Source organism: Chrysemys picta, chromosome 6 (assembly GCF_011386835.1).
Source record: "Chrysemys picta bellii isolate R12L10 chromosome 6, ASM1138683v2, whole genome shotgun sequence".
Lineage (NCBI taxonomy): Eukaryota > Metazoa > Chordata > Testudines > Emydidae > Chrysemys > Chrysemys picta.
In genome coordinates, this window is record NC_088796.1 from 108494810 (window position 1) to 108510655 (window position 15846).

The following is a 15846-nucleotide window of genomic DNA, read 5'->3' on the forward strand; positions in this document are numbered from 1 at the left end:
CTAACAAAATCAGGGAAAACATTCTATTCAGAATTCAGGGTTAAAAATGGAATTTGAAGAAGTTGCTAGAATTATCTTTCATTTCAAATACCTCTCCCCCTATAAATGTAGTTCCAGAATTAATTCAGAACATGCTGTACTTCTTTCCATGTCTTCACGGAATATCTCCATGCTGATAGATATTGATCAGCAAACCTAGCTTGAGACATTTTGACAAATATGACAAGTGACAAAATCAAGTCACTGTACTTAAAGGTGAACTGCAAAAGCTTTTTTAAAAAAATCCAAAACTCTGTAAAATTCCTAAGGAAGTGTGCTTATGTAGGAGGAGGATGGCCCTGCACTAAAAGCAGGGGGGCCGTTGTCCAGGCTTGCCAGTGGAAGACAGTAGTGCTTTATGGCAGGGAAGTGGAGGGAACAAGGTCAGAAACTGCTGCAAAAGAGGTGGTGTTGGTCAGCTTTCCAGCACTGACTCACCCTCTTGGAATGTATGGGCAAAAGGCTTTAAAGTTACAAGCTCTGGCATTGGAAACCCCTTTCTCCACACAGCAGGCAAGGCAGCAGTGGGGGAGGTGGGGAGACAGCCAAGTTAATTGCTGGTGCCTCCTTGTGGCAGATGTCCAGTGCAGGTACTCCATAGGGAAGGCATCCAGTGACCAGATAAATGGCCTAGTAAATTACTTAAAAAGGAAGTGCTGGTTAAAGGAACGGAATAGCATAGGGTTTGAGACGCCTATGGTTGGAAAGGCAGGGAGAAACCCTCCTTTCTTATAGCCCACCTTACCCCTCCTACAAGTGGGGGTGGATGGTAAGGTCCCAGCAATGGATTTGCTGGAGGGACCCGGATGGAGAAAGAGGAGGAGCTGGTGGAAGCCCCTCCCCCCAGGTAATTAAAAAATAAACGGGGTTTACCGGCACTGTACACTTTTATCTGCCGGGTAGTGCCAGACATCTAATAATAAAGTTGCTGCCTGATTAAATCCGTATCGAGTGTCTCCTGTCCTTCTTTCGGTATAGCTGGACAAAGTATATAACTTGTTTTAAGAGCAGGGCTAATTGCAGCTTTTCAACATTTAAAAAAAGCAAAGCTTTCATGAAAGCACAGTTGCAGGCTTCCTGGTGTCTTTTCCAAAATGATTGAATTCACAGCTACCTGTATCATGAACACAGGTTGAAAAGATTTAGTCTATTTTAATCCCTTGTTTTCATCCACTTTGTTTATGACAGTTATGATGTTATTTCCTGTATCAGAGAAACTAGGATTTATATGAATGGTTTCTTATATGTACTCCGAGAGCAAAATATGATATTTTGCATATTCAGTCATAAATTGAATACATATAATTATTAATATAACACATGGCAACACAATTTGTCATGAATTTTGGACTCTTTCACTTGCATTCTGACCATTAATCCTTCTCCCCTAGGACTTAATCTAAAACTCCAAATCTATGAACAGCATTGAACATTTACTTAGTTTATGAAAATTGTGGTATGGAAAATTTTTCTCTGCTATAGCACAAAACTCTTACAATAAAATGTGTTTGTGAATTGCATCTACAGTAAGACCTCTTAGGTCTTCTTGAATAGGCATGAGAAGAAAAATAATCATTTGAATGTCAACCATCACCAAATTGTGAACTAATAGGCCTATTTTATCTTTCATTTGTATGTGCTACTACTAGTAACATTAATGGAAGTTGCACTTTTTTTTTCCTTTTGGTGTTTGTGTATTTTCGTTGCTGATGCTGTCATTAATTGACCTAATTCTATATAAAGCCTTTGAAATTCTTATAAACAAGCATTCTTTCAAAGGATTGTTGCAGAAAACAAGTGCTATTTCACATACAAGATTCTGAATAAAAAGAGAAAATATCTCACACACAGTAATTAATTTAAACTGGTGATATAAAATGATTTTTTTTTTTCAATTTGTGTTTTAGATCTCTATCCTGAGAGACAACAACAGGATGTGCCTTGGAGAAGAGTAAGTTAAACAGACCTTTACGTTTGAGTATATTTTTATAATGGTTAGATACTGTGATTTTAAGATTTTAATAATTCAGTGTATCTTGTCCATGAATTTGAAAAATCAAGCCATTCCACTGAGTCCACAGTAGCATGTGCACTAAGTTGTGCGCCTGCTTCTGCCCTCCTTATTCAAGCAAAACTCCCATTGACTTCAGTGAGAGCTTTGAATAAGAAGTGCTGAAATTGGTACCTCTGTCACCGGTATTAATAAACTTTCAGTGAGTAAAAGTAAATGTGAAACACTTACCAGACTAAATAAGAGTTTCTCAAGAGCTCCTAAAAAGCCTTAAAAAAGAGGTAGTCTTCACTTTTATTGTTCCTTAAAATAATTTCCCACTAGAAAGTACCCAAAGGATACATGAGCTGAAAAGTGGCAGAGAATTATGAAAAAGTGGCGTGGGTAAATGCACTCATCAGTGGTAATTGCTGCCTTTTCAATTATGTGTGTATGTGTATGTATATATATATGTATGCTTTATAGCCAAAAAAGTGCTCACAAATTATATATTCTTCTGTGTAATCTACATGTAGATTCTACATGTTAATCTCCATGCTTTTCTCCTTTTAACTTCAACTTCAGAGTGTAATAACTCTATTTGCTCTACAGTACTTCTAAAACTGACTTGTTAATACGGTAAATGAAAATGGTAATATAGGATTTATATCACACACATTAGACTTCATGAGGTTTAAAACTGAAATACTGCTTCCATGTAAGCATATTGTTGTGCTTTTTGCATATTTATTTTTCTTCATCCCTAATGCATGTCATTTACTGCCACTGTTCAAATGCCATTATGGACTGAACATACCCAAGGAAATATGTGCCAGTATCTGAGAACTGCCAGAGAGCAAGTGAATGGATAGAGGCATAAATCTTTGTTGTGTCAGGGCTTTGGCATGGCATTTGGTAAGGAATGAAATCAAATGCAATACAACAGAAATAATATTGATTTTCCAGAGATATGACATAAAAACCCAGCACCTGATGCTGTCATTATTCTAGTCTTCTAATTCCACCATGCAATGAGTCTGAATTATTAACCTAAAATCACAATAGCTCTTCAAATGTAAATGATGAAGTAAAAGTGATTTTGCCATAGATCCATTGATTAGATGGGTTCAGTATTTGGATGTTAGACCAAAATCCAGTTCCTATTTCCATGGGAGCAGAAGTTCCCTAAATAGCAGAATAAGTGCAGTTTTACTGCATATGGTGTGGAGGCTAGATGTAGAGAAACTCTCTTGGAGGAGGGTCCCCTGTGCATGGCACTTAGAAGAGGATCAGGAGTGGAGATCCTTTCATTCTGCCCTTTCCCTAAGACAGGAGGACCCCTGGAGCCTGGTACTACCACTAAAACACTGTGGGCCAGATCCTTAGCACATGTTAATTGTCAGAGCACGATTGCAGTCAGTGAAGCGATGCCAATTTACACCAGCTGACAATCTGCCTCTAAATCCTTGTTATAAGACTTCTGTTAATGATGTCCAATTGCCACTCTTTGATGTGTTCTGTGAGTATACACTAGAGTTTGTTACATTTACAGTGCACTCCAAGAGCCAGTTGGCAAAGCTTCACGGATTTTGGAGCTATGCTAATTTATAATAGTTCAGAACATGGCTCTTAAATGTATTTTTTCCTAAGGACCCTTGACTGTCCTACACCTGCTGAGGTATTTTTGTTTGTTTGTTCCAAGGCAATTAAACAACGAGGGTCAGCCTTATTCATAGACATTCATATCCCAAAGGCATCACAAGATAGGATCCACAATGAAGGATGGTTAACGTTCTAAAGGAAAAAGCATTAAAGTCATTACTCTGAAAATTATGTCATTCATAAGACCAAAATCTGAACTAGGTGTCCAACCATTTTTATGTCAAAAAGGGATCAGTTAGCTTCTGAAATGACCATATCTTCAGAAAGATGCTGTGTTGATGCACTCCACTTCATGCTGGTGGAAATAACACTGGTGAATCATTTATGTCAATGCAGGAGGGAAAAATGGAAATGTGGAGGTGTTATGCCTAATGACCTATTCCATTGATCTAGGCACCAAGATACAACAGAAATACATATCACTTATTCCAACTACTGGCTAGAATTGTTGTACATTTCATTCATTTATAGAAATAATGCCTATGTTCTAAGTATTGGGCAAGGATTACCAAGGAAACAACAAAACTAACAGCAATAGTCATCAATAAACAATAGACAGGCATATATATCATTTGTTTCTGACAGCCAGAACCCCATTGCATACAGTCACATAAATAAATAATCACCATCTTGATCTCTTCCCTGATAATGCAGTGGTGCAGGTGTAAGGTATCTCACCTGTTTTGCTTCCACCATTGCCAGGTGAGGTTCATTGGGCTCTGAAGGACAGACCCTGTAAAATGCAAGGGGCCTTCAGAACTGCAACATGTGTTCATTATGAACAGGAGGATTTACCTTGGGCCTGAGCCCCTCAGAAGCTCAAATTCTCCTTAAAAAAGGATACCTGGAGCAAGAAAGCTATCACTATTTCTGTGCTACCTTCACCAAATTAGCAGATACCCTGAGTTCCACTGCTTACTATTCACAGTGAACATTAGTGTGCATGCTACCTGTAACTACATTTTGGCAGAGGCTTCTGCTAGTTTCTCATTTGGAGTGTTTATAAGTAAGAGTGGAGTGTTTATAAGTAAGAATTTTAGTTCACAAAATATGTAGATTGATTAGTTTTTTTAAACCAATCAAAATGATATTAGGTTAAGCAATTTCTCTCAGTAAGCTATTTCACTGAGTTAAACACCCAAACAATATGTTAACAGATATACAGTCTTCTTTTATATTGACAGTGTACTTCATCATGCTAATCCATCATTGCACTTAAAACCAAAGAAATCTTAACAAAATTAAACCACAGTGAGAGCTTCCAACTTTAACAAAGATATTTTTTAAACAAGACACCAACAGAATATTCAAATCTGAGACCAGGACCTTGAGCTGCTTCCCCCGCCCCACCCTTTCTTATGGAGGGGCAGAACAAGAGAACTGAAAGGCAGCAGGCCTTAGACTAATACCATGCTGCTCTGTCAAACCGCAAATGTTGAGTCCTCACTTTGTATATTTGCTTTATGAAATAGGAGTCTCTTAAGGAAAAGGTGCCCCAGATGCTATGAAACACAATCTCTGTCCAAACTCCTACAGGCAATATGATATACACCATTGGAAAGGTTTTCCTAACCACTGTTGTTGTTAAAAGCAGCACCCGGGAAGCTGCGCAGAACCCACTAATCAGGAAAGGGTTTATTGAGCCCACCAATAGGGGGAAGGCTTGCTGGAGCAGCCAATCAGGGATGGCGAGAGCCATATATAAAGGTCTGCTCAGCAGAGCAGAGGAGAGTCTCTCCCTGGAAGACAAGGGAGGAGGTGTGGCTGCCTGAAGAAGCACCATAAATAGAGCAGTTCTGGGCACGGGCAGCAGAGTGCAAGAGTGAGCTGCTGGCTGACTACTGCCTGAGAGGGTGCTACAGCTATGGGGGAAGTAGCCCAGGGAAAATAGGCAGCAGGAGGGAGGAGGGCAGTAGTTGGCTGCTGGCTATAGGGTCCGTGAGTCAAGACCCAGAGTAGCAGGTGGGCCTGGGTCCCCCCACTCCCTTTGCACCCCACTGGCCAATGAGGAGAGTGGCCGGTATCCAGACTGCAGTTTGTCCCTGAGGCTAGCGGCTGGACCTTGGACTGCAGTTGGCCACTGAGGGAAGTGGCAGGACTAAGGGCTGTCGGTCCCCCAGAACAGGTGAGATACTGGAATGGGCGCACAGCCAGAGGACGTTGTGGTCCAGTGGGTCCAAAGAGTGGAGACAGCAGTGATGGGCGTGACACCACTGGCTGAAGGTGGACTGGAAGGGCCGAGAGCTAATTCCCAGGACAGCCAGCAGGAGGTGCCGCAGTCGTGAATCGTGCCCCATTACAATTACATATACAGACAACTTCAGGCCAGCCAGCATGAAACTTTATTATAGCAAATGCTGAAGCAAATAAATAAATAAATCAAAGTGAAGCAACAATATAATCAAATTTTATATTATGAAATATATTTATATACATATATTCCCTGCATGTAATCTTCAAATGGAACAGTACAAAAAACAATGTGGAACAAGGTAAGAGCTTTTAGTTTCATAGCATGAGTCAGATTGTTTGTAAAGTTAGATGAATTGAAGAGTTCAGGCATCCTACCCAATAGTTCAGCCAAAAGCTATCAAGAGCTTTATTATACAGTTCCTATGACTTAGCTTGTGATACGGGTTTCAGAACATAAATCATGGGCCAAACTCACGTATTGTCTGTTCTGGCTTCTGCTGACATAGATGATGATGTCAGAGTCCTGGTGACATCAGTTAGCCTGGCAAGAGGTTGTAGCAGCACAAGCTATCTGTAACCTTCCCCTAATATCAGTCCTACAGCCAGGTAGCACTTCTCCGAAAGTAGGCAGTGCTGACCAGGAGGTGGGATGTTGTTAGGGCAGAAGGTATGATGATTCAACATATATCCTCTGTAGCATGATTGAAAGGGATCCTAAATATCATCCAATAAAGAATAAAGCTTTTCTTGCTTAGGAAAAATCCCAGTCAACTGCTCTCCCTGGAGAATGAACGCTCCAGTAGGCCTTCATTACTTCAGGAAGGTACACGGCATCACTGAGGGTGAGTCCAGTTTGAGGGCAGCTCCTAGAAAGTACATCAGATGCTGCTAAATTCGTTATTGAAAACAGTAATTTGTGTGTCATGTAATATACGAATTGAATAAATGTCCTATACTTCTTATTCAAAGGGCTGCTTTCATCTAATAATTTTAATGATCATATTGTCCTTGGAGAAAAATCAGTGCTTTAATACATTCTTGGGGCTTGTTTTTTGTTGTTGTTGTTGTTGTTTTCTCTCCCCCCTCCACCTGTGCAGGCCTTCATTTTAAACAAACTGTACTGGAAGTCATGGAATCAAGCCAAGAGTTCTATCTCATAGCTTTTTAATTTACTGTGTTTTTGCAGTGCTTTTATATTTACTAATTACTTACTTGATTATTTAATTATACATTTATTATTATAAACAAGAATGTGTAGCACATTTTTGAGCTTTAGGAATGTGACAAGAGTAATTTGTAATAATGTGAAAATTGCAATCAAAATGGTAGCCAGTTTTGATTGTAAATTACTAAATATACTGAGAGAAAGTAAAACGGTTGCTATATGAGGAAAACATAACGTAAATTTATTTTCTGTGATGTTAAATATAGGTAAGAACTATGATAAAATAGTTCTTGTTTTCTCTCTTGATCAGCAGTTAAGGTCAGAGTTTGAAAATAGCCCCTGAGAAAAAATACGCTGCTGCTGTTTTACAACTTCTTATTAGAAATTTGTCATCTTGTTATAACACACTATTACTTACACAATCAATCAATAGATAAATAGATAAATAAGTAGATGATGATGTAGCTAATCACTCTTGGGCCGGATTCACTATTGTTACTCCAGTTTACATTGTTCAAACTGTACTAAAATCAATGGAGTTACATCGGCACAAACCCAAGTAACACAATGGTGCACTAAGCCCTGCTTTTCATATGTTATTATTAATGCCCATGTGAACATATATAAATGAAAAGAATGTTTGAATGTTCTCATGAAATATGGGAGGTGGGGGAGAAATTAAATGGAAAACGTTTTCTCTGGCTTAAAACTTTTCCATGCTGTGTTTGCAAGTCTATACCATGGCACGCTTCTTGTTCACAACAAGCAGAAAGGGAAATTCATTAGAAACTGATTATAAGCCCAAGTGAAACTGAATAGCTTATTACTGTTGTCCAAACTGAAGTAAGTACAAAAGTAAGCTATGGAGGTTAAAAGTAAATTCGATTTTAAACTTCTTTCATTATTAAAATGATACTGTATTATAAAATGAGTTACTGTATTAATTGTAATATAGGTGACAAAAATTGTTTCAGATATTTTAATACAACAGTATCTCTTTGAAGTATCATAAATGTCTTTTAATATAGTACATCACAAAACTTTCAAGTGTTATGTGTCCAGGTATTTTTCCTGTTTTTTGTTTTGTTTGTTTAATTTAGTTTTCAATTCTTTTAAAGTATCAGCTTGTAAAGATTATATTTAATTAAAGCAGTGAAATTTGAATTGATCAGGTCAAATTAATCTGATATAGTTTGAAAATTATTACCCATTACTACATTTTAAAATCCAGTTATTTTTATCACTAGAGAATTACAGACGTACAGGATGTGCCATTATGTCTTTCCCAAAGAAACAAATATTCTACCTTTTCCAATATGAAATCATGATTCTCCTTCTTATAATAAGCAATGCCACACTTCTCAGCTGCAGCACAGAGCCTCCTCAGTTTACTCAGATATTGTGAATCAGGCTTCAAATGATTCCTTATTTTCCAGTTTAGCTTTATTATGTGTTTACCTACAAATAAGTTCCATGTAGGCATTTTTGTAACCCTTTGTACTGTTAAAGAAAGGATTTTCAAATACTTAAAATCTATGTGCAATTTGAAACTTGATCCCAGGACAGAAGAGAGAGGTTATTAGTCAAATATTTTTTTAAAAATCTAAAATAATCTTCTTTAGTTTATAATCATAATCAGGCGAAGTTCAATATTTCTACTTAAACAAAGAGGCCGATAGACATATTTACAAAAGTCCTTATGATGTTTGCAGTCGACTTTGTAGAAGACAACATTTATAAAACATTTACAGTGCCTGGCAGGTGCCATGAATTCTCCTTGGGATTAGTGTTATTCAGATATTGTCTTTCATTTGATCTTCAAACACACTTTTTTTTTTTTCTAACGAGAGCTTTTTAATAGCTTTAGGAAATTAAAACCTTTTTATATGTGTCATTATAATACCCTCTATGAATTTACTTTTGGGAAACAAGTGGCTGCAAAGCTTAAGACAATTATAATTTTGTTTAAGTAAAAAAAAAGGGGGGGAAGCTGTATAAATGGAATGAGGATACACTTGAAGAAGTCACAAATATTGCCTGTCACTGTTTCTTAAAAAAGTGTATTGAATAAAACAGAATAAACAGTTATGGCACATTTTCCAGTATCTTTTCTTTCAGTGTTGTTGTTATATATCGAAAGTGAGAGCTTATTGTAGCTGCCCCCATCATCCTGTAATCATGTCAAAAGATAAACTATTGTCTTTTAAAAATGGTTTACTCTGAGTACTCAGAATGAGCTGAAATTTCCAATTTTTTTTAAGTGGGAAAATGTGTTCTACAGTATGGGAAGGGAAACCTGAAATCATTTTGATTTCATTAAACCCCTAAAAGTTGGTGAAAAGCTTTTATTCTGTCAGATTCTACTTTCCTGTTTCTTTGCTAGGCATACATTTGTAAGGAACTTAGGGAATGTGGGGACTAAAATGAGTGACAAAATGGGGAGCACTGCAGAGATGCCTGCAGGTTTAGACATTAAGGCTTGCGTGTGCTGTGTCAAGGCACCCTGCTTTGCTTATTTACAAAGTTTGTTTAACATTACATTTTGCACTGCATCTGAGGATTTAAGATAAACGCAGTGTATGTGAAATGCATTTTTAAAAACAGAACAAAACATTGGTATTTTAGTACCTGGGATATTTTTGAAAGTTTCTAATTTATGGGAATCACGATGATCTATCTTGTTCTTTTACAAAAAATACACATCTGTTTGGAATCCTTTAAGAGAGGATTTCTCCAACAGTAGGGTAGTCCCCTGTCCACATTTTCCCAAGATCATCCCTTTTCTGATGTAGCTGTCCCAGGAAATCTCTAAGGGTACTTGGTACACACTGCCAGCTCTCCAGTTTTATGGGCTCAGAATCATCCCTGTCTTGGGTTTTTCTTGTACCTCGAAGGTGGCAACCCTAATCAGCACCTTTCTTTAAATTTAAATAAATTAAATTAATGGAGATATCCTATCTCCTAGAATTGGAAGGGACCTTGAAAGGTCATTGAGTCCAGCCCACTGCCTTCACTTGCAGGACCAATACTGATTTTGCCCCAGATTCCTAAGTGGCCCCGTCAAGGATTGAACTCACAACCCTGGGTTTAGCAGGCCAATGCTCAAACCACCGAGCTATCCCTTCCCCCCTTTCTACTTAATTTCTACTTCAATTAATGTACAGCCTCTCCTTCCAGGACTCTGTACCACTCTTTCTGCCCAAAGAGAGCTGAATATGAATCCTAAGGGAGTCCATCAGTGCAATACTACCATGAAGGAGTAATAAAAGACCGCATCTCTGTCCCCTTAAACTGAGACAGGGACAGATAAATCTTTTCACATCTGAGCTTTTTCCCTGAGCCAAATAGAAACTTTAAAAAAAATCTGGATGCATTGGCCCAAGAAGACTCCATCACTTCAACCAATCGTCTGGTACTCTTCTACCTAAACACAGGCCTCCAGTTCCTTCCTAGAAATCTTCCCAACTCCACAAGCCTCCATCTATGTACTTCTTCCCTAGGGTGACCAGATGTCCCGATTTTATAGGGACACTCCTGATTTTTGGGTCTTTTTCTTATATAGGATCCTATTACCCCCCACCCCCATCCCGATTTTTCACATTTGCAATCTGGTCACCCTATTCTTCCCCAAAGGATCCACAATATATCTCTGTAATTTGTGAGTTCCTCTTAGGAAGTGTAGGTTCCAATGGCTTCTCCTCTGGATTCCTAGTACCATGACTTTCTGAGCTTGGGAGCACTGATTCTGAAGGAAGTCTGTGGTATATCTCATGGAGAAAGCACCAGATCTTGTGTAATCTGATGATAATTTCAGGGAAGTACACAACAGACTTTTAAAGCCTATGAGGGTTGCCTGGGGCATGAGGGTCATTAAGATTTAGGGTCTTGTAAGGTGAAGGAAGAAGGCAGCTGCACACTGTGGGAAATGGTTGAGGAAGTCGTAATTTTAGCAGAGGGCTTGTAGGCATCTAGTCCCAGCTTCTGGCAATCAGACATTTAGGGACATTCAGAGCACGGGGTTACGTCCCTGACCATCTTGGCTAATAGCCATTGATCGACCTATTCTCTGTGAACTTTTTTAATTCTTTTTTTAACCCAATTATACTTTTGGCCTTTGCAATACTCCCTGGCAACAAGTTCCTCAGGTTGACTGTGTGTCGGGTGAAGAAGTACTTCCTTTTGTTTGTTTTAAATCTGCTGCCTGTTAATTTCATTGGCTGCCCTCTGGGTCTTGTGTTATGCAAAGGGTAAATAACATTTCCTTATTCACTTTCTCCATACCATTCCTGCTTTTATAGACTCCTATCATATTCTACCTTAGTCATCTCTTTTCTAAGCGGAATAGTCCGTCTTTTTAGTTTCTTCTGATATGGAAGCTGTTCCATATCACTAATAATTTTTATTGCCCTTCTCTGTACCTTTTCCAATTCTAATATATCTTTTTTTTTAATGGGGCAACCAGAATTCATGCGGTATTCAAGTTGTAGGCTTGATATAGTGATATTTTCTCTCTTATTATCTATCTCTTTTCTAATGGTTCCTAACATTCTGTTAGGTGGTGGGTTTTTTTAATTGTTATTTTTTTATTATTGCTGCTGCACACTGAAATGATGTTTTCAGAGAACTATCCATGATGGTTCCAAGGTCTTTTTCTTGAGTGATACCAGCTAATTTAGAACCCTTCATTTTTGTATGTATAGTTGGGATTTTTCTAATATGCTTTACTTTGCACTTATCAACACTGAATTTCATCTGTCATTTTGTTGCCCAGTCACCCAATTTAGTGAGTTCCCTTTGTAACTCTTTGCAGTCTGCTTTGGATTTAATTACTTTGTGTAACTTTGTATCATCTGCTAACTTTGCCACCTCACTGATTACCCCATTTCCCAGGTCATTTATAAATATACTGAACAGCACAGGTCTCAGTACAGATTCTTGGGGTGGGGGGGACTACTATTTACTTCTTTTCATTGTGAAAACTGATTATTTCTTCCTACCCATTGTTTTCTGTCTTTTAACCAGTTACTGATCCATGATAGGACCTTCTCTTTTATCCTATGACTGCTTACTTTGCATAAGGCCCTTTGGTGTGGGATCTTGTCCAAGACTTTCTGAAAATCCAAGTACATTATATCAACTGGATCAACTTCATTCACATGCTTGTTGATTCATTCAAAGAATTCTAATAGATTGTTGAGGCATGATTTCCGTTTACGAAACCCACGCTGGCTCATCCCCAAAATATTATGTTCTCTTACATTTCTGATAATTCTGTTCTTTACTATAGTTTCAATCAATTTTCCTGGTACTGAAGTTAGGCTTACTGGCTTGTAATTGCTGGGATCGCTGCTAAACCTTTTTTAAAAATCACTGTCACATTAGCTATCCTCCAGTTATCTGGCACAGAGACTGATTTAAGCAATAGGATAAATAGCACAATTAGTAGTTCTGAAATTCCATGTCTGAATTCCTACAGAACTCTTGGGTGACTACTAGCTGGACCTGGTAACTTATTACTGTTTAATTTATCATATTTTCCCAAAACCACTTCTATTGATACCTCAGTCTGGGACAGGTGTGAGAACCTTTCTCACATCCTCTTCAGTGAAGACCAATGCAAAAAAATCATTTAACTTCTCTGCAACTGCCTTGTCTTCCTCAAGTGCTTCTTTAGCACCTCGATTATCCAGTGGCCTGACTATTTGACAGGCTTCCTGGTTTTGATGCACTGAAACTTATTTTTGCTGTTAGATTGTGTCTTTTGTTTGTGGATAGGTGGGTAAAGATAGGCTGTAGGAGAGTAGGGAGCAAGACGCTTTGTGAAGGAATGAGAGCAGAAGCTTAAGTGCTTTGCTGAAGCTGGGACTAAAGCTGATTAGTTCTGCAGAGAGAAATGCCGCCACTTGCAAGACTGGAGGCATGTAATCTTAAATAATAATAACAAAAATCAATTGCTTATATTTGTTTTTCTTTGGTTGTCTCGGAACCTCCTGCATAGATTTCCAGAAGCCTTACCTTCATTACTATTCAAAGTAAGTGTCTTAAATTAAGTGCTATAGCTCCAGAGCTCACTATTAGCATAACAGAGATTTAAATATACTTCCTTAGATTATAAAACCAGGCACTTTGGGCAGCATAAAAATATCTTCAAACTGTGTAGCAAAGATTTAATCAACACTTACCTCTACGTGTTCTCTGTGGTCTTGGCTGTGAAATGTGGAGTCTAGAGATCCTTTATTTATTAGCATGTATAACAAACTGTGTGACCAAGGGTCCTAGATATTCTTGGATGCACTGACAGAAGCAGTAACATTAATATCTGCTAAAAACTTTTTCATCTCTATGTAAAAGTGATCAGATATTTCAGGAAGATTTTACACACCCCAAAAATTATGTTTTGTTCTAGCAGCCTCTGACTGATCCCCTAAAAGTTTCTTACGCAGCACTGCATTAGCTACAAAGAGCTGAACATGGGGCATATTCCAGATGTAATAGGAATGTAATCACTGACTATAATAGCTTAATGTGAATTATAAATAATTTTTCTGTTTTTTGGTTCTCTTCCCTTTCCTGGCTTATTAGCGATTTCTTTAATTCACTGCATAAATTAACCAGGCTGTTTGAATTAGTAGTAGATATTTGAAATACAATATAAAGAAAAATAAATAGGCACATCTTTGCTTTAAATTTGTCTACATTAAATTAATTTGTTTTCCCAAATGTAGATAGATCAGGAGTCTCTTGTATAGTAGTCACTACGTCATAGAGTTGTGTACAAACAGTAAGTTTTGGCTAGCTCCTTACATGTAGGTCATTTATTATACATTAAATATTCAGAGACAAGGTAACTCTGGATCCCTAATCATCATGCCCAATGGAGGAAGTTAGTTTGCTTGACAGTAAAGTCTCTTTACTTTCCTTTGCCCTAGGACTCTTGGAGATAAGCCACCCTCTAAGAGTACTGGTGTTTGGCATGCTTTTGCACACTACAAATAATAAAACAGCATCATATCCGTCACCATCACAAGGTAGACTTGGATATTATGGAGGCACTGACAGCAACTTTAAGGTTACCTTTAGATTTACACTTAAAACAGGACTAAAATGTCTGTCTGCAGCTGAATTGTGAAACCTCTAGGGTAGGGTTTGTCAAAGACTGTCAAGATACTCAGTTGCATTGAAAAATGAAAACCTCTCACCTGAATTACTAGAAATACCTTATGTTTTTATTAAAAAAAAAGTTTAAAATCAAATTTAGTCTTCACCAGTCATGCATTGTGTTTGATTTATATAATTTCAACGCAACAAACAGAGTGAAACTAGATCAGTCATTTTGACTTTCTGATTGTCATGCACAAGCACAATGATGGTAAAACCAGTTTCCTGCAGTGCAGGGGATTGTTCAAATGCTTAGAAAAATAAAAGCTTATATTTTTGAAACTCAGTGGAAATTGTTAAAGTTGGTTAGTTTTGGATTGTGATGGATTAGATGGGTGTCCTCAAAAATGAAAAAAATAATGAGACTGTCAGGACCATTTTTGAAATGGAGAATGTTAAAGCTTTTCCTCTACAAATTTTTCTTTTTTCTTTTACAACTACATGGAAATGTTAATACTCTTCTGAAGAGTTATTGTGGCAAATTTACAGACTAAATTCAATCTTCACTGTTTAAATAGAAGCACATTACTACTATTTATATTATGGTAGTGCCCAAAAGTGCCCAGTATTTTGGGTGCTGTTCAAATATAGAAAAGAGATAATCAATACCCTGAAGGGTTTACAATTTAAAAAGACAAACATTTTATTTCTGCTGTATGTGTAAATCCAAAGGAAGCCTTAATTATGAAGTTACTGTCAGTGCCTCCATAGTCTACAAGTCTACCTTGTGATGGTGATGGTTCTGATGGCATTTTATTATTTATACAGTGTTCAAAAGCATGCTAAAATCTACAGAAATATGTAAATAGTTTGTCTACATGAAGACATCCTGGAAGATTAATCTGTATTAACTAAAGATTGAATTTTAAAATGGATTAGTTAAACTGCGTTATATCCATATGTGGATGTTATTCAGAATTAAAATGGCCTTAATTCATCTTAGATTCATTCACTTTGGAAGTGAATTAAACTAAACCGAATTAAGGCCACTTTAATTCTGAATTAGGGTGTTCATACTAGGATTAATATGGTTTAACTAATCCATTTTAAAATTACAATTTTAACAATTTCAAATTAGCTTTCTGATATGTCCCCACCCCTGTGTAGAGAAGCCCAGAGACAATATAGTCCTTGCCTCAAAGAGCTTACAGCAGGGTGGATTTGTTTTATAGGAAGACTTGATTTAATCATGGATTTCTACATAAAAGTGCATTCTTGTTGGTTGTTATAACCTTAATACATAGTATTCACAACTCAGAGATAGATGTAGGTTTCATTTTTAGAAGGTATACACTATACATTTTTAAAATGATTTATTTTGAAAACTTTTCAGATTAGTTTTACAGCTATATCAGAAATGAATAATTATTTGGTTATTTCATTTACCAAAGATAATTGAAGCAGATATTTATGAAGTCATTGGGAGGTGAATTATCTCCAATTCAACAGGTTAATCATTAATATTTGGAGGATTTCCATGCCATGCTGTATTAGGAGGAGAACATCACCAGACAGAGATTTAAATTGTTTTATTTAACTAAAACAACAACATTCTGTATTCTGGATTTTTTTTTTCAACAGCCAACATAAAATATTTTAACAAAACAAGCATATGAATTTTTGAATTTGGTTAAACATT

General features: G+C 37.2%; 1 protein-coding gene across 39 annotated transcripts in view; it reads left to right on the forward strand.

Moving 5' to 3' along the window:
- Positions 1-15846, forward strand: part of PTPRD (protein tyrosine phosphatase receptor type D) — a 1673772-nt gene that overhangs the window by 570092 nt on the left and 1087834 nt on the right. For all 39 annotated transcript variants that reach the window (XM_065549568.1, XM_065549595.1, XM_065549566.1 and 36 more), the window contains exon 5: positions 1947-1990. The gene's annotated coding sequence lies outside the window, so the exon portion shown is untranslated. The remainder of the gene's footprint in view (positions 1-1946; positions 1991-15846) is intronic.